Source organism: Electrophorus electricus, chromosome 11 (genome assembly GCF_041902795.1).
Source record: "Electrophorus electricus isolate QZ-2024a chromosome 11, ASM4190279v1, whole genome shotgun sequence".
Taxonomy (NCBI): domain Eukaryota; kingdom Metazoa; phylum Chordata; class Actinopteri; order Gymnotiformes; family Gymnotidae; genus Electrophorus; species Electrophorus electricus.
Genome location: NC_137507.1, coordinates 13,707,501 through 13,730,009, shown reverse-complemented (window position 1 = coordinate 13,730,009; position 22,509 = coordinate 13,707,501). Strand labels below are relative to the sequence as shown.

Here is a 22,509-nt window from a genome sequence, read left to right as displayed (position 1 = left end):
CGCACATGTGTATGAGTGTGATCGTGCGTGCGTGTTTGTGTGTGTGTAAATGTGTTCCCTCAATCCACTATAAACCCTTAGAGAAACAATTGTGTCACATATCTCAGACATTCCTTTTGCCAAAACAAAGGATGCTGCTTTTGTCAGTGCTGGTGAGTTCATTTCAAACAATTCCAACAAATTAAATCTCTTCATTTCTTTTGCTTTTTTTTGGTACACCATGGCTGACACACAATTCTTCCATTTAATATTTTAATTTGAAGCACTCTAGTTAATTATTGCAGCTGGGTTGTAATGACGAACTGCACATTTGCATAGGTCACAATTAAATGAATGAATTTTCGGGAAATATTCCACCATTGAAGTGTCAACTTTGCTAGAGGTCACAGTAGCTCCAAAAGCTCCCCCAACACCCTGTAATGAGTTAATAACTGCTATTAAACTCTAATTAAAAGGCCAGCACTGGGTGAGTGAAACAGTTAATAGAGCAATAGCTCAGATGTTTCTCTTAATGCATAGCAAAAGCAGAGATTACCTATTCAAATTAAACCTACCAGGGTTATTGTGTGTGAGACCAGGCACATTCTGACACTTTAATTACAGTAGGGGCAAAAGTTGCATTTTTCGAGAAGCGATTTGCTTGGACAGCAATCACTATATCTTGCAATCAGTCATCTTATAAAGTGATAATTTACACTAATGATACATATGTATCGCATTGCTTTTTGTGAATGATGTACTGCCTGGGTAGTGGTAATGACTGAGTGCAGTACTCGGCTATGTGTGTGTGTGTGTGCGTGTGTGCGTGTGTCCCGGTCACACAGGCTGTGGACGATTTCTGTCCTGTGCTGGGACTGGCTTACATTCGAGGGCAGTGGGCTGTCAGCTTGACACAAAGTGAATGAGGCATATTAGATCCACGCGCTTGCTGCCAGTTTACCTCTTTTAAATGGCACACCGAGGCCCTGCGTACCTCCACCAGTAAGCAGTGATAAGTGGTGAGAGAATTGACAGTGTCAATAGTCATAATCGTCTGGGGCAGAGAGTGATGAACCACATGTGCCTTGTCACCTCAACATGCCCTCAACATCCACTACTAAAATGAGGTGAAAACATTTTCAAGGAACAGGAAAGAAGAAGAAGAAGAAAAAAACAATCAATAAACCATTGGACGATAAATACAAAATTTCTGTATGGAGTGAATATATTAGTTTCCTTGTAGACAGCAGACAGATTATTAAGAGCAGAGGGAGAGAGAGACAGGGAAGGCCCATTTGTATGTAAATGCAAGATTGATTATATTTATTTGCGTGCGTGTGGAGGAGTCCTGGCTGGGAGACAGACAGCGAGCCCTCCTTCCCGTCTGCGGCTCATGCGACTCTCGGCTCTCCACATGGGCCTAAAGCAAGACTAGGACATTACACCCACCTTCATGTCCGTTAAACTCACCCCAGCTCGCAGACGCTGCACATTTGTCTGTCTGCCCTCTGTGTGCCCACCAAAAACAGGTCATTTACAAATTCCCTGAATAATTTTAAAAGGTTTCTGTAGGTCTTAAATATCATCAATCTTATTATTGATTTCAAAGAGAATATATATATATATATATATATATATATATATATATATATATATATATATATATATATAAATTGACAGTTGATCCAAAGGGAAATTAATGTAATTTTTATATAGAAATTATATGCATATATTAAATAATATAATAAATTAGTAATATATTGATTTTTTTTTAAAGATTGTGCTCTTGTGATGATTTTTTTATTCTGTATATCTTTAACTCTTAGTGCCTGCATGATCCAGCATGTGTGCTTCTGTCTCTTCCCGTCTATATTTAGCTGTAGTTGTAACCTGTAGACCTCACTCACCATGACGGCGCCTCTCTCGCCCCCATGTCAGCCCTGAGCTCCGAGCAGACACACGGCGTGCCTGCGCCCGGCCACTCTCCAGAACATTCTAATTACCAGCCCTTCCTTATTATCTATGCCATGTCTTTGTGAGAGAGAGAGAGAGAGAGAGAGAGAGAGAGAGAGAGAGAGAGAGAGAGAGAGAGAAGAGAGAGAGAGAGAGAGAGAGAGAGAGAGAGAGAGAGAGAGAGAGAGAGAGAGAGAGAGAGAGAGAGAAGAAGAAGCAGGGGACCAAAAAGAAAAGGGAAAAAAAAAAAAACATGCATTCAGTGTGGATCAATTCCGTAGTTTCTTAATCACTTTTTTGGCAACCTTTGCATGTGTTAGGGTTAATACCATAAACGGAATGTTGCTTTGGTTTCCTCCTAAATGGGCTATCATGCCAGCGCTGCAGTGCTTAGCAAAATCTATGACTGTCATTTGCATAGGCCTTTTTAGTGCAGAGATCTACAAAGGCGAGAAGAACAAAGAGCTGATGAGGGAGGACGTAGGAAAGGAATGATCCAGCATGAGCTTCACGTGTGACGTCAGCTCCCTAATGAAATCTTTTGACTGAGGCCATAGCAAATGGTGGAATTCATATCTGACACTTAATGGTTTGCATAGAAATTAGAAAGCTGCTGTCACTCGATGTCCCTGATTAATTTACAGCACTTTTGTTACGTTGGCATCACTGGAAATAAATTGCTGGGTGGAGACCGAGCGGTCGGAGGGGAGATTATGGGGGAAAGGGATGCAATTTTTAAAAAAGTGTGTGTGGGGGGAGGGGGGGAGAGGATTAAATAAAACACCTAATTGCCAGAAAAGTCACCAAGCGCAAGCTTGCGTGCCATTTGGGAGAGCCGGCCACTTGATTTCCTATGAAAATTAATCGGCTATCAAACAATCTTCATCTGCGGAGGATGATTATAAAGCGGAGAGAAGGAGAATGCCCTTTGTGTAGGTGAGATGTGTCGCCGACTGTCATCGTAATATACCTCAGTGAAATGAAGGTTAATTCTGATGTACAGCCTGCATGGCAGTCATTATCAGCGAATCATGAAAATAAATTAAGCCACTGAAATAGATACGTCCTCCTCGCGCGCGCGGCAGGGATCCTGGGAGGGATGGACGGATGAACTTTACAGATTATTATTGGAAAATAGTGCCGAATTCAATTAATGCACCTAAAAGACACCTTTATAGAGGGCAGCCATAATTTAAATGACAGCAGGGTGTAATTTTGCTTGTTATAAGTCAAATTTGCAGACTTTCATGTTCCACATTTTTCATTTTTCCCTTTTCCTTTCAGTACCCACCCCTTCCCCCTCTTTCCATTTTTTTATTCCTTCCTGTCATTAGGGAGGCTTCCTGAAGAGAGTGCTCTCTCGGCTCTCTCCCCGCGTCAGCTTAACCGAGACATCCGCAGATCCACAGTGTCCGCAAAATAAAATCACCCCCCCACACCCCCCCCAAAAAAAAAGAAAAAGTCTTCCAAATGATGGCTGCTTGTCTCTGGGTCTTTGGTGTGAGCTGGAAGCCCAAGCAGCGGGCCGCCCGCGGGCCGCTCCCCCGACGGCTCCGGCCGAACCAACCCCAGGCTGCATGAGCCCGCCTGGCCTCTATGCAGATCAGCCTCGGTCTCTTCCGACTGAGGGCCCGGCGAACAGGGTAAACGGTTAACCTTTCACCTTTCCACAATGGGAGGGAAGGGGACAAGGAGAAAAAAAGGGAAGCTCAGATTTAATCCACACAGGCATGTGACAAGCCCCGGTTAGGCTGGGAGTACGTATTGAGCTGACCCCCGCACGCCGCACTTTTATCTGCTAATCTACACCTCTCTTAACAGCCTGAATTAACACCCCAGACAGGGCGTACGATTCTCCATTAGCACACACCTGCCCCTGAGTGGCACACTCTAGCTGAACTCTCTGTCTGTGTGTGTGTGTGTGTGTGTGTGTGTGTGTGTGTGTGTGTGTGTGTGTGTGTGTGTGTATGTGTCTGAGTGAGACTGAGTTCATGTCCCTGCAGTAGATCTGCCCCTCTGTACCGGTGTAGTATAGTATGGGAGGAAATGTTCTGAAATGTCAGGAGTGTTATTTGAGTAAGATTCAAGCATTTCATCACTAAGCAAGAAAAATGTTTGAAATGATAGACTGAAAGAAGTTATCTATTTAAGACTGATTAATCATTTTGAATAATTATTAGACATTGTTCATGTAAAACATTGCTGATGTATATTCCTGAAAAGCGTCACTTCACACTAAAATTTATTGGTGTCAGTATTAACCGTGGACTAAGCCTGTCATGGGAGCTCTTTACTGGGCAGTATGCTCCCAAATGTTGCAGATTTTGAAATTGCAAAACCACAAAACAATACATACATGTATACACAAAAACAATAAAAAAAAATATATATATATATATATATATATATATATATATATATATATATATATATATATATATATATATATTTCTAAAGATGCTTTTTACATTTTTACATTAATAAAATCATCAAACATTTAAAAATAAATTATCATTGAAACTGTGACACACTTTTAAAATAGATTTCACTCCCCACACTGCATTCATCTGGGGTTAAGAGATCATCTCATCTCTTCCACAGTTCTCTCCATGTTTTTCATCCCCGTGTTTTTTTCTTCTCAGTGCCTGCTAATGAAATATCCCCTTAGTATCATTATGGATATTGAACTCGTATGTGAGTAGAGGAATTGGAAGCAGATGATCACTCATTGCAGCTGATAGTAAAATCAATAGGGACAATGTGTGTGTGTGTGTGTGTGTGTGTGTGTGTGTGTGTGTGTGTGTGTGTGTGTGGCAAGCAGTGTCTCCAAGCAGCAAGGGAAAGACGAAGGGAGGATGAAAACTGAGGGAGTGGGGCCACCTTTTGACAACACCAACGCACAGTCACTCCGACTACAGCACTCTCACACACTCGCTCATGTCCACACACACACACACACACACACACACACACACACACACACACACACACACATACACACACACACACACACACACACACACACACACACACACACATACACACACACACACACACACACACATACACACACACACACACACACACACACACACACACACACACACACACACACGCGTGCCTGCATCCACAGCACTCAGACAGAGCAGAGACAGCTAATTCCAATGAGAGCTAAATCAATCAAGTCTTTTTAATCACCACTTCACTTTTATAGTGTGGTGGTAATGATGAAATTCTATGTAGGGTGATCCCCTAAGAACTAAACACACACACACACACACTCACTCCTCCCCCATGCACATTTAGTACTCCAGGCACTCACTCAACTCTGATGATTTTCATTTTTCAATTACATTATCTGGGTAACCAATCAATTGCTAGCCTTATCAATAATTAATGTTCCAATGACTATTAAAACTCCTAAATAAAACTGGATCATGTCCTGTGACATCTTTTTTACTCTCTACGTCATCTCCACATGGGCATCTAACTAGCTAATTTCCAACGTTCATAACCAGAGAATATTTTTATATTATTTAATGATGAACAGCATAATATCATTTACAGTCTCACTGTTGCTTATTATTAATGCCCCCGCAGCCGTGTGCTGTTAGGCTTGACTCGTGTTGTTGCATGTTGACTCTGGGGCTGTGCTGGCCATGTGCAGACAGACTCCCGGTATGTGGAATGGCATCACGCTTCGCCAGGGACTGATGAGCACAAGCCGGCTGGATTTTCTTCCCCGCGCCGAGGGGTGTTAACGGGCGCGGTTACGGATCGATGTCCCACCCCGCCCCCTGGGCTCCATCTGCCGCTGCGCACAGGGCGCACCTTCGCCTGGGCTCCAGACATGCAGCCGGCAACAGCTGTTTACAGGCGGCTCAGGAGCCGGCGCCTTTTGATCCGGCCCCGCCTCTCAGCGGATGCCCCTTTGATGGGACTAATCTAAGCGCTGGGCTCACCGTGCCTCCACCCCGCACGGCGCTTGCTCTCCGGGCTGGCCTCCACCTCCCTAAGCCGCATGCCTTCGTGCTCCGGCTGTTGTCATCAGTTGTTACTTGTAGTTGAAGGAGGAACTCCGTGCCCGTCGGCTCTTCAGCGCGTCGGCATTGGGGCAGGATTATTAGCAGTGTCACTGGCAGAAGCTCCAACAGCTCAAGGATCAGGTTCATTCGGAGGGCGACGTGGTGGTGAGGCGATCGCTCTTCTGCATGTGTAAGAGGTCACGTACGCGGGAGGTGCGCGCGGCCTGACAAACACTTTTACTACGGTTGTCAGTCTAGAGGTGCGGCGGACTCTGAGGTAAGCTAGATTCACCGAAGACCAAAGGCATGAGCTCCAGATGTTGGAGACGGCACTGTAATGGACAGAGTGAGACAGAGAGGGAGCGAACGAATGAGGGACAGAGGAGAAAGGGAGAAGGAGCACAGGAGAGGAGAGCACATCTGTCAGCACTCAGTGAGCAGTGATGAGGAGACAGACCGGTATGCAGCCCGGCCCACGAATCAGTGGGGCCGGTGAACTTGGCAGCACTTTCTTGTTTATTTGGCCTGACCCGGCGTTCGCCGGGAGGTTACAGCAGCCGCACACTGAATGGAGCTTTTGTCCTGCAGCTGAAATCTGTTACAAATATTTACCATGGGGGGGGGGGGGGGGCCTCATGCAAAGGCCTGGCCCTGTGCCAGCCAGACTCAGGCTATAAAATTCACGGCACATTCTTGAATTAGTCCCCTTTCAAAGGGTGCTAAATTTATACTCTCCTTCTATTAATGAGATCATGCTGTCACACGTTATTAGCCATTTATGCCGTCAATGTATGGATCTCGTGACTCCTTTCATCTGAGAAACAGAAAGCCCCACAATAATTTAATACCGCGAGAGAGGAAATACATATGTGCATTTTTAACCTTTGCACATGACTAAAATGTGAATGTTTGTTAGTGATTTGTATGAAGTCAACCCTTATGCTTTGTCTGTGTGGAAGTGTTTGAAATTGAAAGTGTAAATGGTAGAGGGTTTTTTTTATAGAGTAGAAAAATCAGAACACATCCCTCTTTACTCCTTTGACTCCTCTGGGCTCACGTTTGGGTCAGTGGGAACAAACGCAATTTCAAACACTGCATAATTTCACACAGGCAGTCGTTCCCTGTCTATATGTATTTCTGGGGGAAAAAAAATTCCGAGCTGGCGGTATAGCTTGAATACATCTGCCTTAACCAGCGAGGGCGGCTTTCACCCTTGCAGCCGGACCTTGCCAGACGCCTCACGTGCACATTGACATGCAACAAAGCTAATGGTACCCAATACAGGAGGGCCTAATCTTGACTAACTGACAAGATTTAAATTGAGGAGACATCTTCCGCTGATTAGCTCCTACACCCACAATTATCCAACTGGGGTGTCAAGCAAGGTTTAACATCTCCACTGATTCTGCTCTCTGGAGAGATCCGGGAGGAAACGCAATCGCTTTTAATAACTGCCGCCTCCTGTAGCAGCCAGCTCCCTCTGCTCCTGCGGTCCCGGCCATTCAGGCTCCCTTCAAAATTAACCTTTCCAGCGAAAATATAATTTCGCACAAAATGAACCACCAAACCATTTTTTCTTTCTACCTCTCTTTCCCTCTCTGCCTTTTCCTGTCTTTCTTTCTCTCTCTCTCTCTCTCTCTCTCTCTCTCTCTCTCTCTCTCTCTCTCTCTCTCTCTCTCTCACTGCCTGTCCCTCTTCTTCTTTTTCTTCCACATAATTTATTCAAATTGCCCAACTCAGAACAGCGGAGCAATCTGCAGCCCCTGAGTGGACCCCAGAATTCTGAATTTATTCTGAAAAAGGTGAGCGAGGTAGAGCGGTGGGAAGAAAGTTTATGTACCTGCCTGTCTCCTGACAAATAAGGGACATGCCAAAACCTGGCCCCCCAACACATGCCCCTCTCCCAGCCTACCATGTTAAAATTCAGCTGGTCCGAATATTTATGGGAAATAAGGGATGATTGGTGCTCGTGTCGCAGAGGTGCACGCATGTACACACACCAACCCGCCGGGAGCCGTGTGTCACTTGCAACTTTGAATGGCTGCGCTTGACCCCCCCTTTCCGTGCATGCGTGTCATCCCGTACCTGAATGTCTCGCGGGTCACGCCGCGTGATGGACAGCCCGGATAATCCGCAGCTCCAGCAACTTCTCTGTAGCTCTCTCAACATGGGCGCGTGCCCAGCTCCAGCGCTGTTTTCCTAGCAGGGACGAGACTGCGTCACACAGCAACAGCATTAATTATTTACTGTTTAGTTTTACTAATTGATCTGTTTGGGGAGAAGGGATAAAAGTAGAGGCACTTCCTCAGATCACCAAGCTTTCATGCGCCATTTATCCACAAGTCACACTGCGCTCCCACCAGATGCATAATGAACTAAACAAGGTCAAATCATTATCACTGGGGACTTGGAAATCTCCCCCCACAAACAATGAAATTTACTGGGGCGTGTTACACTTCAGACAAAAGAGTTACAGAGTGGCAGGTCTGTGCTGTGACCGAGGGCATTCTCTGCATTCTGAAGATAGCCTTGCTTTAGTCTGATGTGCCCTAATGGTGCTAAAAAAAGGGGTAAAATTAAGCTAAATCTGCTTGTGCATACATTTGCCCACTCCCTCTGTGCGCCTGCGATGGTGGACAAGAGCTGATTGTGTTCCCTTCCGCTACAGTTCGATAAATGTCTCCGTTATCTTTTTCACTGCCACGAGCTTGGACTGAGGAGCCATGTTACAGAAGCATCGTCAAATGCAGAATTTGGATTTAAATTCATGCAAACGGGATGAGCTATTTTTAAATCATCTTTTTAAAGTGGTGCAATTGTGAATAAATTCACATGACACCTGCTCCAAATAAATGACAACAAATTTTGTTCAAGAAAAATTATATAGAATATCTGAAATTCAGCTGACTGCATATATATATGTATGCAGTCAGCTGAATTTCAGATATATATATATATATATATATATATATATATATATATATATATATATATGAACTACTAAATTATATATATATATAATTTACATTTATATATTTATATATTTATATGAACTACTAAATTTCTAACATTATAAATGGATTGATGAAGGACAAGACAGCAGGGCGTGCTTTGAACATGATCTGACCACTGTAAAGTTCATGTGTACACCGCTTAACTGGCATCCTCGCCGTGCCTTAGTGATGTGTTGCAAGGTCAGGCGTTAAGCCACTCTCTCCGCTCGGGGTATTTGCGCTGTAGCCAGCTTCTGTGGTTGCCAGCTATTAGCACCCACCTCTAAGTCATTCAGCTCGCTAATTTCAGAGGGAGCGGGAGCAGCGATAGGAGCTCCTCCGTAACAGGACAACACCGAGGGGGATTCATATGAAATAGGATACATGTCACTGCGGTAAGACAAGGTCTTAAGGAACAAGGATGAGGGAAATTGTATGTTGAGATATTCATCTCTGCTTGCTCATGGATGAAAAGTATTGCACCGAATCAGGAGGCAGGCACAGTTCTGCAGATGCTTTCCCACTGTTTTAAAACATTAATACCCTCATTGATTTATCCTACTTTATTCATTAACTAGTTTACAATTCATAATTGTGTCCCAGATAGAACTACTATGCAAGCAGGCAGTTTGAAATGTGTTCCTATCTTTATCAACCTGCTAATATGCAAATCTGTCCTTTTAAAAAATGAGAGAAAATGAATAGTGTGTTAATTTAACATTTTTTTATTTGGAGATCATATTAGATAGTCTTAATCCACTGACCCCAAATTTAGGTTTTGAGTGCTGCTGTCTCTCCTTCGACAACTGTCTCTTTATCTGCCTGAGAAGAGGAGTGGGTTTAGCTGCCGTGTGTTCACCAAATATAGTAATCTCTGTAACTGCAGTGATATAGCAAGCACAATAGACTGTTATAATTATACCCTCATTCTGATATTAAACCAGACAGATCTATTTCCAAAGGTGAAATTGAAGTTCAAACAGACCTTGCTATCAGTTATATTGTTCTTTTTTTTTTTTTTTGCAAAGTCTAGCATGTGTGAATATGCAATTGTTTGTGTTCGAAATAAGACCCTTAAGCCATTTATCCCAAGCATGTGACCAGATGTAAGAAACAGGCAGGGCAAGGCAAGTTTATTAATATAGCACTTTTCGTGCACAGTGAAAATTCAAAGTGCTTTATACAGACATAGAAGAATTTAAATAATAAAGCTTCTCATAAGATATTAGTAAAAGACCAGCTTCTCATCACAGCCAAAAGTCTAAATAACACATATGAATGGGCCCTAGGTATCTCCTGCTGTCCCAGGAAACGAGGAACAAAGAGGTGTGTGTTAACAGCTATCATTAGCAACAATCTCTCTCACTCAGTCTCTCTCTCTCTTTCTCTCTCTCTCTGTCTCTCTCTCTTTCAGTCTCTCTCACCGAGTCTCTCTTTCACCATCTCTTTCGCTCTCTGTCCTGCTGTCAGCAGCCTGCATCTTGTTTCAGATCACCTGCTTTACTTTGCTGACGGACAGCTCTGATGATAGATGGTAAATGAATGGGGGGAGCAAGGGCTTGTTGTAGCCTGTGTTAATGAACATTTCTGTGCTAGAGGCACTTTTGTGAGTGAATTGTGTGCGTGCGTGCGTGCACGTGCTTATGTGCGCATGCGTGAGTGCATGCGCACATGCATTTATGTGTCACATATATGTGTGTATTGGTCTGAAGGTTTATTTCGTTAATAATAGATTTGCGGAAACTCTGGCTTGTGTCTTCCTTGACAGTTTGGGGATTTTTTCTTCCCTCTTCCCTGTCTGAAATGGCCTTATTTCTTGAGGAACGTCCTCCAACTTCACATCCTTCTGCTCCACATCCTTTTTACACTGTCACTATTACAAGCATCTCTGAAATCCTGATAGCCTTTGCTAGGGAGTGGCACAAATGCTAATGCAGTCTTCTCTGTCTGTGTTATTCATATCCCAACTGCACAGCTTCTAGAACATTTCACTGTGTTCATAAAGTCCAGATTGACTTACTCTTTAGAAAGGAGCAAATTAATGCTCCTTCTGCATGCATTTGCACTTTTATCATCTTAGTAAAGTTGCAGAAAGTAAAAGCCCCACCCCCACCGCCCAGGATTTCATTAAAGCCATCTAGATCATTGAGATTTGCTGCGTAGCTTAGGCCAGCCTGGTAGAATTCATTAGTACAATCAAAAAGGTTGATGCAAAGCCATGGCAGGGCATTTACTTTTTATAAACCTGGGCTTTCTGGCGCCTGAGCCACAGTGTGGTTCACGCCAGCCCCTCCGAGGTGCCCGAGAGCAGAGCTGAGCTGTGCGGCGTGGTTGCAGCAGGTGGTGGGGGCCCTGGGTGTGGTGCACGGGGGCAGGCACGCTCACTTAGCCCTGCTTATTTGGATGCACTCGAGGACACAATGGAAGTGCATTACTCACACCCCAGCCTCCCAGCAGCTGTAATTTCATAGCAGTTACCGCATGCATCCTACTTGACACACAATTCCCTCTCTCTGGGAAGAGAGCCAAATAATGGGATTTAGCCTGGCTGCTACAGGGAACGTGCCACCGCTCCCCTAATTACCCTATCCAGACATGAGCCCCTGCACTGTCAGCCACACATCAACACCTGACGCCCCACTTCACCACTGAGAGGTCAAATCTGTTTTTCAGAGCAAATGGATTAATGGATTGATATTTCCGAGCCTTCTCTTGCTTTTTTGGTGGTGTGATGCCGGACCATGGTTAATGCTTAATGTGACTCTCTCTCACTCTTTTTTTCTTTTTTTTTGGGGGGGGGGGGGGTGTCCATACTGTATTGTTACTGTAGACAATAGAGATGGTATGGGTAGAGCTGAAGAGATGGACCGTGGAGTGGTATGTGTAAATAATTTTTTTTTAAGCGTGTGTCTTTTTATGGCCTTTATGTATGCTATTTCTGGCCACGGCCATTCTTGTTCCTGTCAGATGTACAGTGGAACATGCCTCTCCCAGATCTTGAGCTTCCATCCCACACCAATCCCCCCCACCCCCACCCCCAAGTGGAATCAAGCAGGCGGCCATGGTGCCAGTACTTCGCCTTCGCTATTAATGGCACTCGAGTAACGTAGGAAATGTGGCGTGAGTAAAAAATGCAGTTGAGGGAACGGCGAGTATAATGAAATCGGTTCGGAAAAAGCAGTTGTGAGCGTGGCGTGGTGCTCGGCTGCCCGCACACGCATTAATTTATTCAGGTCGTCTGCGAAGCTTTAATAATTACATCCAGCGGCCTCCTTCTAATAGCCGCGCGGCCGTCTGCGGCAGGGCTGTCAAAAACACGCTGGAACAATTTCATCCGCCGCTGAAAGGGAACACTCACCCGCTCGCTAATCAGCCATTGGGGTATTATTGGCTTGTTTATTTAGTGATAGTGCAGCCGGTGATGTTGCGGCATGCCTTTGTTCTCTCTCTGTGGCTGTCACGCGGCATTCGAGGGAAAAAAAGATAGGGTCAAATAATTAACCAAATTAATGAGTTTATTCTAGGGAGCAGGCAAACAGAGGGAGAGATGAAAAACGATACCTCTGTGAAAACAAGACGCTTTGCTTTGTATGAGTGTTGGGAGGGAAAGGAACACGCGTCTCATTAGAAGCAGGAACAGTGGACGTTATCAATTTAATTGCAAACTCTATTAAAAAGTGTGGCACATAAGAATGTGTTTAGGCTTCACTGATTTCACTGATCAATAGCTGAATGCTATTGTAATGCTTAATTGTTTTCTTTGGCTTAAGCAGATCAATAAGTTGATGAGAAATAAGCAGTAAATGAATGCTGCCAATTGCCGTTGTAGCATGGACAGATATTGGTGTTTTGCTAATCTGCAGTACAGCCAGTTGACAGTGGCCTGCAAAAAATTGTAAATATAGAACAAACCCCTTTTCTAAAAATATGTGGTTTTGATGCTTGGACTCTGAGACGGTAGTCCCTTAATGAGGATTCGTTTTGGGTCTGGGCTTCATTAGTTTTGCTGATGCCACAGAGACACCAAGTGTGGCATGTTCTTGGCGAGCCCACTGTCCTGGGGATGACACCCCGGTAGCACAGCGCCGGTGCAGCCCGCGTGTGTGTCCGCACGCGTGTGTGGCCGCCGCAGGGTGACACCTCGGTCGCCTCTGATCAGCGCATAATTACCTCAGAACAGGAAGTGGTGCGGTGCGGGAGGGGCGGCCCATGATGAATGGTGACCACCGTGGCTAAGATGGCCCCTGCAGTGTTAGTGCACACCACCCGGGGGGCAGGCCAGGAAATGAGAGCTCTTTAGAGGACACTGCCCCCATTAGGTCACGGCAGGAGCCCGCGCTTCTCCAGGCACACACACACACAGACACACACACCCCTGGTCACACATACACACACGGGCAGGACAGAACAGGTGTCAACGAGCAGCAGAATGACCTCGCTTTTCAGAGTACCACTATATCTCACCCCATAACAGTCCTATACCCCATAAACCCCCATAATCTGGCTCTCGCTCTCTCTCTTTCTCTCTCTCTCTCTCCCTCTCTTTCCCCCTCTCTTTCTCTCTATCTGTTTAACACCCCCAGCCCATCGTGTCAGGAGCAGACAATAAATATCATGTCAGGAGAATGACGATGCTCCTTCATGGAACACTGCCTGTTTATTAGCGACAGGCTAACTTTAAGAGAAATGCTAACAGTGTTCATTAATGGGCTGCATGCAGGCCTGATGAGGCGTGTCAGAGGCAGGCCCAGGCAACATCAGCCGCGTAATGGCGCCCGGTAAACGGGGGGCCATAATTGTCGTCCAAATTGTACAGTGGGGCCGTCCGAGGGCTGACAGTGACAGAGCAATTATGGCGAGCCGAGCGGGCCGTGTCAAATTAGCGCCTCTGACGAGCTCTCATTTCTCCCGCCCCGGTGACGGAGACGACTGATCGCTGCTTGATTGTGAGTGATAGGCGAGACGCGGCCCAGGCACCCACACGCTGATTTGTCAACGGCGGACGTTGGAGCACTCCGTGTCAGGCCCCAGTATTGAGACATTGAGGCGGGGGTGAGCCAGTGACCCAACCGGGGGAGTCTTTCACTGCGAAGGTCATCAGTCACTGTTCCTGTCAGCCAGAGATTGCGAGACGCAGGCAGCTCAGCGCCATAATTACATTTGACTGGGATGAGGAGATGTCTTCTTTTGTGGGCCTACAATGACTGCATAATTTATAATTGACTGCAGTTCGGTCAGACGGCAGACCTTTGTTTTGCTGCGTTCAGTTCGTTTGCGACTGGTGACTCTTTACAACGTGGCGGTGCAGCTCTAGCCAGTTTATGGATCTGAGGACAGAAACACGGGCATGGATGTTGCTGTGGCCAAGTCAAGCAAATGGAAAATGGAGATAAATTACGCGTTCTCGTTTTGGGATTTGTCCTTGTAAAAGTTGGTTCATAAAGTGTTTTTCACAAGCACGTGTGCATGTGCATTGTGCATTTGCATGTGAGCATGCATGCATGTGCATTGTGCTTTTGTGTGCAAGAACGCATGCATGTGTGTTGTATGCTCGTGTGTGAGTACACGTGCATATGTGTTGCTCTTGTGCATTTGTCTTAGTTTGAGTCTGTCAATCGTGTTCGCACCATTAATGTCACTTTCAGTTCATCACTCTTAAATTATGTTTAATTATAAATGGCTTTTGGGCATAAATGTCAATGTACAATTGCATGGAATTTTACACCCTGGCAGTGACATCATCTCTTTAACTTCTTTTAGACAGTGACAGTAGAAAGACCTGATGCTTTGATACCTTTATACTCTCACCAATTTTACTTACACAAACACCTTAATAACAAGGTTGATTGTTTGTCTATTTATACATTTATAGCAATCTCCCTTTTGGTTGAATGATGAGTTTGTTGGTTTGTTTTATTTGTTTGCTTTTGTGGTGTTGTTTCTATATATAGGCAATTACTTATACCCTTATGATAAATACTCAGTGAAATAAGTGAAAATGTTCCAAACTTTAAATAGGAGAAAAAATTACTAGAAATCCAACATCTTTTTTGAGCTCAAGGTTAACGTTTTATAGGAGATGATGATATATTTATATAGGACAAATGTAACACTGCTGTAATGTTTTGAAATAAGGCACATTCCCCATCTGTCTAGGAACGCTTTCATTGACTCTCCAGTTCTGTAAAAGTCCAGCCTACACCATGTTATTTGTGCAAAAAAAAATCCGGATGACAGTCCTAACTATTTCCCAACATATCTCTTTATGTGCACTGCACATAACTCTTCCACACATGATGAAATAGTGTGTGCCTCACTCCGTCTTGCTAACAGGCTACATAATCCATGCTAACCTGCTTCGCTTCGTTTCGTTATATTTAGTGACTGCGACATGGGCAGGTGGGGCCAGGGTGGTCAGAGGACAACCTTGTTATTTCCTGTGTTCCAGATGTCCACAACACACTCGGTATCTGCTGTGTTTAAGCATCAGCACCTTTCCTCATGAGTATGCCAAAGGAAGACGGCATGGCGTTCATTTATTCACACTGTCCTCAGTGCAAGCCTTCTAAAAGTGTCTTTCTTTATTTAGAATTTCTCCATCTACTGCGTACGTCTGCTTTGCACCCCGACTAGCTGGGGTTGCTGGCAAGAGCTTACACCATGTTGAATCTGCGTCGCCTCAGACGTCGGGTTGCATTTGGCATGTGTTGAGCATTTTCGGGGAAATGAAAGTCTCTTTGCTTGCTTCATAACTGTCTGCAAATGACTCATCTCCCTTGTTTTCTTGCGCTTCACTGGTCAGGAGAAGGAGAAGGAAAAGACTCTGGAACATGTAGTGGTACAAATCCAGCTGTGTTGTGTTCCGCTGAAACACACCCTCAGCCAATGAAACGCTGCTGAGTTTGTGTAAAATTCATGTTGCTTTGAATGACTGAAGTGAAGCACACTCTATCCCAGAAACAGAGCTGCTTTTAATAAGAAAGGGAAGACATCGGCTGCTTGTTTGTCAGCTGTTTTGGAGGTGGCACGCGAGACTCTCTCCTCTAATGAGACACAGAGAGTTTGACAGGGACATTTATTTAATTCTGCTCTGTCTGTCTGTGGTGAGAACAGAAGTCTTTCCTCTCTTCTCCTCTCCTTATGACAGGGGCACTGAGGCACATGGGACTTGTTTCTGTGGCCAGGGGTTGTCAAGCGAGACAGCCAATAAGCAATCAAGGTTGCGTGAGTCGCTGAAACAATGGAGCAGGCCTCCTTTCGGAGGTGCAACGCGCCAAGTCTTGCATGTATAATTAAGTGAGGGAAGGAGCCAAGGCCACTTAATCTTCCCCCTAATGGCGATTCTCTCCATCACTGGCTTTCTCTGGGGGGCATACCCCGTAGACCGCTCCCCAGGTCATCAGTGTCCCCCAGTTGTCATTGGAGAATCTTTTTTATCAGGCTGAGAGGTGTTTGCTTGCGATCTGGCATTAATCCATTCATCATTGCTTTGTTCCTTTAAGAATTCATAGGGCAGACCAAGAGTCCAGCACATGGGCGATTTATCATCTGCAGAAAAAGAGAAAGAGATATACAGGGCCAAAACGTGTATTTCACGCACACACACACACACAAGCATGTAAAGCCTTTTTTTCTACTTTTGTTAATACTGATTTCAAGGTTGCAGTTATGGTAGTAGAGTGTGTGTGAGATCATGTACTGATATATATATATATATACACATCCTATCCAATTAATTTCCACAGCTCACATTTTGATTATGGATGCTAATTAGACTACTGTACTTCATTTGACCTTCCTTTTTAAACAGACATGCTTCGCATTCGATGATGTTGTTTAACCTGTGACAAACATTGTTACCACTGTGTTGATTCTCTCACTCTGTCAAGCTCAAATTCACTTATCCGAGAGGCCACCCCTCCCCCTTGAAATTTTCAAGGATAGACAGCAAATCTTGATTTATGTAGTTGCTGCCTAATCAAATAATAGTAAAATTATTTTCTGGGCAATTCTAGTTGAGCATATGTATTCAGTGGCTGAGTGGTACTGAGTGGTAATGTATTGTTCTACAGGTCTTACACAGTAGTAGATCACAATGTCAGTGTTTAGATTATTACAAATGCTACATCAGAACTCCAGGCAGATCTGGTATAGGTGTGCCTGCATGTACATATGCGTGTTTCTATGTGCATGCATGTGTGTATGAACACACATGTGGGTGGATGGCTTTGTGCCTGTGTCTATATGAGTGTGTGTGTGTGTGTGTGTGTTGGTAACTTCATGCAGGCCCAATGATGCCCCAGGAGACAGATGCCGTGTGTACAGCGGAAGTGTATCCAGCACAGGCCCGTGGAGCCGTGGTGCAGCCTGTGATCCAGCCCGAATGGGCCACACTGCTGCGCTCCATAATACGGACTATTATGTGGTCTCGCCACTGACACTAATGGGATGTTACAGCGATTTAAAATGATTTAATGGCTCCCAGGTTGGGCCCCTAATGGCCCTCTTTATACGGCAATGCGTATTATGGATGTGAATGACAGTGTTGTGAAGTGCCTCTGTTTTTCTCCCACATCTGCTCAAACAGTGTGACAGGTGCCGCTTTGCCAGACCTGGGCGGGGGGAACAGGGACGAGTTGGGGGAGGGGCATGCGGTGACACACCGGTCTCCAGCATTTCACTGGTCCTCCTCCTGTTGCCTGTCCTCTCTCTCTTCGGCGCAGTGCTGACCTGGAGTTAATGTATGGCTGCTGTGTTTGCCCCCACTGAGTCAGATCAGCGTTAAATAGGTCAGAATGCTGTGTGGCCCACAGTCACTAGTGCACAATAAATTGGACTTGTTTGAAGGTATTCGCTCCCCTGTTGCAGTGCATTTATGGAGTGGGGCATGCCAGAGACAAACTGGTGATCAGAAATGAAGGGCAGTTATCCCATCTGGCCTCTCAGCGGTTCCTGTAAAAACGCCTTATCCCAGTTTTAAAAAGGCAAATCCTTTTGGCCTTCCGCTGGGCTCCTTTTACACTGGGGGGGCCCGTTGCCATGCCTACACTGGGTGGGCTGTCCCGCACTGTCCTGCTTATCCTGAGCAGGCTGGTCATGCCGTCCTCACGGCTGAAACTCCAACACCAGGAATGCAAACAGAAAACGGAAAGTGACCCGCAGTAGTTGGATGTCAGAAACCTGTGTGCGCTCCTAATCCTCTGCTCACGTTTCTGTGATCAGCCATCCTCCATCCTTTCTGCATTGTGACCGCCGCTGAAGGACAAAGATGACTAAACAGACCAAGTGAATCCAAGCAACGTGCAGAAAATTAAGCACAGTATATCTCTGTGGCAATGATCAACTGTATATCCCATATACCTTCCTTAGCATCTGTATTTAAGGGACCATCACATTTGTTTATTTGTTTGTTTTGTGTCTAGTGATGATTGCTTTTCTTTCTTGAAAACAAAGATAAGTGCAGTTGTTTTGTTCTGAAAAGTGAAGGGTGTACACGTGCACCACATTTTGTTTTTTATTACAAAAGCAAACCGTTCTTCCAAAGTTTGCTGCATTTTCCCTGTAACTACTGAATATTCCTGCTCTCTGACGTCCAACTCTGTGTGTAGGCTTGGACTGCAGAGAAACTGACAGATTTGAGATGAAAACCCTGCACTTGTCCAGTCCTCCCCAGCAAACCCTCGCAAAGACTCCCAGTCATTATGGATGGGTGAGTGTCCAGATGAGACCCATCGTTGGGGCTGGTGGAGGCAACTGAGGACTTAAGCTAACTGAAATCCCAAACAGCTGGATGTGAACTTCTTCTCCTGAAGGTAACAAGCTAGCCCTCATTAGTATTAAATACCCACAAGCACTTTGGAAACCGTGCCCCCAAAGTCCACGCTCTCTGTTTCCTCCCGGAAAGCTGGTGGAGGTGACAGACTCATATAACCCATCAGCGGGGGCAGAGTGGTGATAGTGCTCGTTGGAGATTAGAGGCCAGAGGATGGTGGCATAGTTGGACATGGGGCAAAACGCAGTTTCAACTGCCACTCATTCTTTCTGTCGCTCTGCCACTGCCCCCTTTTCCTGCTGCCCCTCTGGTTAGACCACGCTGTCCACAGGCGTTTCGAAGGAGGGAGGGAGAGCCAAAGAGAAGGAGAGGCCACAGGATTGACAGCCCCAGCAGTCATTACACGCTGGATTGAATACTAGATTACTCCGAAGTGGCTCAGGGTCAAGCGACACCATGTTCCCTTTTGGCACTCGATGACTTTAACACCCAGCGCTGTATTAGACAATTACCGCCAAACCCAGAGCTCGGCCAAGCCGAGCTCCTCTAACCCCGCCTGCTTTTTACAACCGCCATTAAATAGAGGTGGGGAGAGTGGGGGACTGACTAGGGCTTCACCCCCATTCACACCAGGAGAACAGCAGCTCCATTTTGAGACAATCTCTCACTCTCGGCTGTCCAAGATGGCCACCTGGAGAAATGCTGGTCTCCCTCACAGACTCGGCGGAGGGGCCCGAGACGCCGCTCCACAGTCCATTACAGTGGCGCGCCTCTTTAACACTCACTTCACTAAATTACCCCCGTGAGCGTGACTCAAGCCCCTGCCTGCCTTTCTCTTTCTTCTGGGTGAGTGATATGACCTTTAGGTGCTTTGGTGACAATTACAGGAAGCAAGAAATTGAATTATAAGCTTTTTTTTGGGGGGGGGGGGGGGGGGATGCCAGCAGAGGCTGTGTAGGCGTAGCAGTAAAATGTGGTAATTATTTAGCTAAATTGGCATATTATAATTCTTCGCTCCTCTTCTTTTGGAAGGTGAGTAATAAAAGAGATGGCGTGCTGCTTGTTGTTCAGGGGGCTCTGAAAGAGAGTAAGTGATGTAAATGGCTGATGTAAGCTCTGCTCAATGGTGCTTGTCAATAGGAACAATAGATGTGTTTCTCCGAGGTCACTGAGAGAGAGGGGGAGAACGACAGCCAGCCATACTCCTCCATTCTGCTACCTACATCTGGCCTGGACCACTTTTGGTCATGGTGTTTACCCTAATGTTTCTCTCTCTCTCTCTCTCTCTCTCTCTTCCTCCAGATCTCTGAGATGTATTACTGGACTGTGGCAAATCTGTTGCCGTATGGTCAACCCTGAACTCGTCATCGGCGGTCAGTTTCTGACACGGGTCTGCTGCTGGATGGTTGTTATTAAGGGAGTAGAACACCTTCAGCCCAGCACTGACACACACACTGACACACACACAGACACAGGAGGAAATTCCAGATCTCCTTCAGCCCAGCACTGACACAGACACTGGGGGAAATTGCAGTAACACTTCTGCTGCACTCATGCCACGGCAGCATTTCCTGCCACACCGCTGTGTCCCTGCTGTGTTGAGTCACTGCTTCTCAAAGAAACTGACCAGTGAAGAATGGGACTGAGAGAGAATGGCTGACAAATCAAACTATACACACACACACACACACACACACACATACACACACACACAATTACACCAGATGAGTGTTCTGTAGGTGGTTTGATGCACCACAACATGATGTAAGAAGTGTAAATCATTTTTAGAGCGCAGGCCTGTCTTTCACTCTTTGATATAGAGTAATATCTAAATTGAGCCTTGAGCTTTTGGTAAGGTTTTTTTTCCCCCGTTATCCCCTTCTCTTTCCCCCGTTCTTTTCTACCATAATGTGTCTTTGCCACAGCCGAGATTATAAGTGTGTGCACGGAGAGGCCATAATTATTTTTGCTGCCGTATCACAGTGAGACGAGCCTTTTTTGCTTAGTGGCTTGTATCAGGCCCTGACAGCGCTTGGTTTGATTATTGTATCCAATGATTTAGCAAACCCTAAACCATGGTGTCGCTAATTAGGTAGCGTTTGAGTAGAATGGATGACTACGAGGTCCTCTCAAGGTCATCTCTGCCTCGCGAAAGCCTGGCAATAAATTTGAAGTTTGAGCGTAGCGAGGAAACAAAAGGGCGAGTGAATATGAAGATGAAAGTCCCTGGATGCCTCGTTTTGGTGCTCTCGCTGGGGTCTAAGCGCTGTCATGTGTACTCACAGATCTGCATTAACCTTTTTCTCTCCGCTAACCCCCCCCCCCCCCCCGCTTCTCGCTCGGCTCTTCTTTCCTCCTCCGGCCGCGTTTGTTTTCGAGGCGCACGCGGGCTGACAGCAGCGTTGCTAGAGGAACACCCCGCTCTGTTTGCACAAGCACGCCACGCGTCGCCTCCCGTCATCCCAGTGTGACGGTGTGGCAGGCGCACGCGTCGTTGTTTTGCTGTTTGTGTCCGCCTGCGTATGTGCGCGCATGCTGTAATGCCGGGTTGGAGGAGCCCTGCCAATGTCCCACAGGACCGAAATCTCTAATTAGGCACCAATCAGCACACCCCCACCTCTCTGCCGCCAGCCACCTGAATACCTTTTCTAGCGTGAAATAAGATGCACCGACCTCAACCTTTTATTTTCCCCTTGTGAAGGAAGACCAGTCGTCACAATGAGTGCTTTGCGTTGCAGCGAGGACAGCTGGTTAGCTAGGCCATCCTCAGCACCCCTATCCCAATTACTATGGCACACATTGCAGGGTCTTCCTTTCCCCCTATAAAGAATCTGCCCACTGTAATGGAGGCTTTTATTTCCACGCACTATAAAGGGCATTTACGGCTAGTGCATTATCCAGAGAAACCTCATTTCATTTTGTCTTAATTGGTGATGTTAGGCAGTGGTCGAGGAGGTAAGAAGTAGTTTATGGAAAGAGGGGAGTGCATTATAGTGTGTTCATTACTGTCCCTTCATTTGAGGAATATTTTATTGGAATCCGCAGCACGTAATTATTGTTCATATTCAGAAGCTGCTGCCACTAATAACTTGACATACCGTGAATATAGTTGAGGTCATCAGTATTCCACGTTGTTAGTTCTAAAGTGTTTTTGCTAGACTTTTTAATATAAATACATTTATGACTTTTTCATCTTGTGGCATGGGGTCTGAAGCGGTTCAGATTTTAACTTTAGTTTTAACTTTTACTATTATGAGTGCAAATACATTTATTCATCGATTTTATACTCCTCCCCCCACCCCCACCCTCCAGCTGAGCGGCATTTGGAAAGAATATAACGAATGGAGCGCCATGTTCTTGGAGCTGGTGTTTGTTCATAGCTGTGTGGACTAGGCGCACCCTACCTCAGCGCAGCAGGCCAGCCCATACACATCTCATACATGCCATCCGGTCCAGGATATTACCGTATGTGTTCCTGAGCTGCTTCTGAAGTGTACAGCCACAGAAAATGGAAGGTCACATCCGCTTGTAGTGGGAGGCCAGAGACTCACCCCAGTCCAAACATTGACACGTGCTATGCTAAACTCAGGGCAGTAAAATCAACAATGGCTAGCTTTAAGCACAAGTGCTGTCCCAGCTCGGTGCTGTGCTGGCCTTGAGTTGCCGCACAACAAGAGGCCCGTCTTCCGTTCGCAGTAATGCAGGTGTGCGTTCAGGTCCCTTGCTTTCCACCCCAGCCAGTCTCGCTGGTCTCTGGCTGCGAGCATCTCTTGACCTCCGGCGTAAT

The 22,509-nt window shown here is 45.8% G+C and overlaps 1 long non-coding RNA gene across 2 annotated transcripts in view; it reads left to right on the top strand.

Moving 5' to 3' along the window:
* Nucleotides 1–9,276: 9,276 nt before the first annotated feature.
* LOC145659912 (uncharacterized) overlaps nucleotides 9,277–22,509 on the top strand; it is a 38,044-nt gene continuing 24,811 nt past the window's right edge. The window contains exons 1-4 of one of the 2 annotated variants that reach the window (XR_014126078.1): nucleotides 9,277–9,345; nucleotides 17,237–17,739; nucleotides 18,559–18,762; nucleotides 20,025–20,095. This is a non-coding gene — a long non-coding RNA (uncharacterized LOC145659912). The remainder of the gene's footprint in view (nucleotides 9,346–17,236; nucleotides 17,740–18,558; nucleotides 18,763–20,024; nucleotides 20,096–22,509) is intronic. The other variant, XR_014126079.1, reaches the window with a different exon arrangement.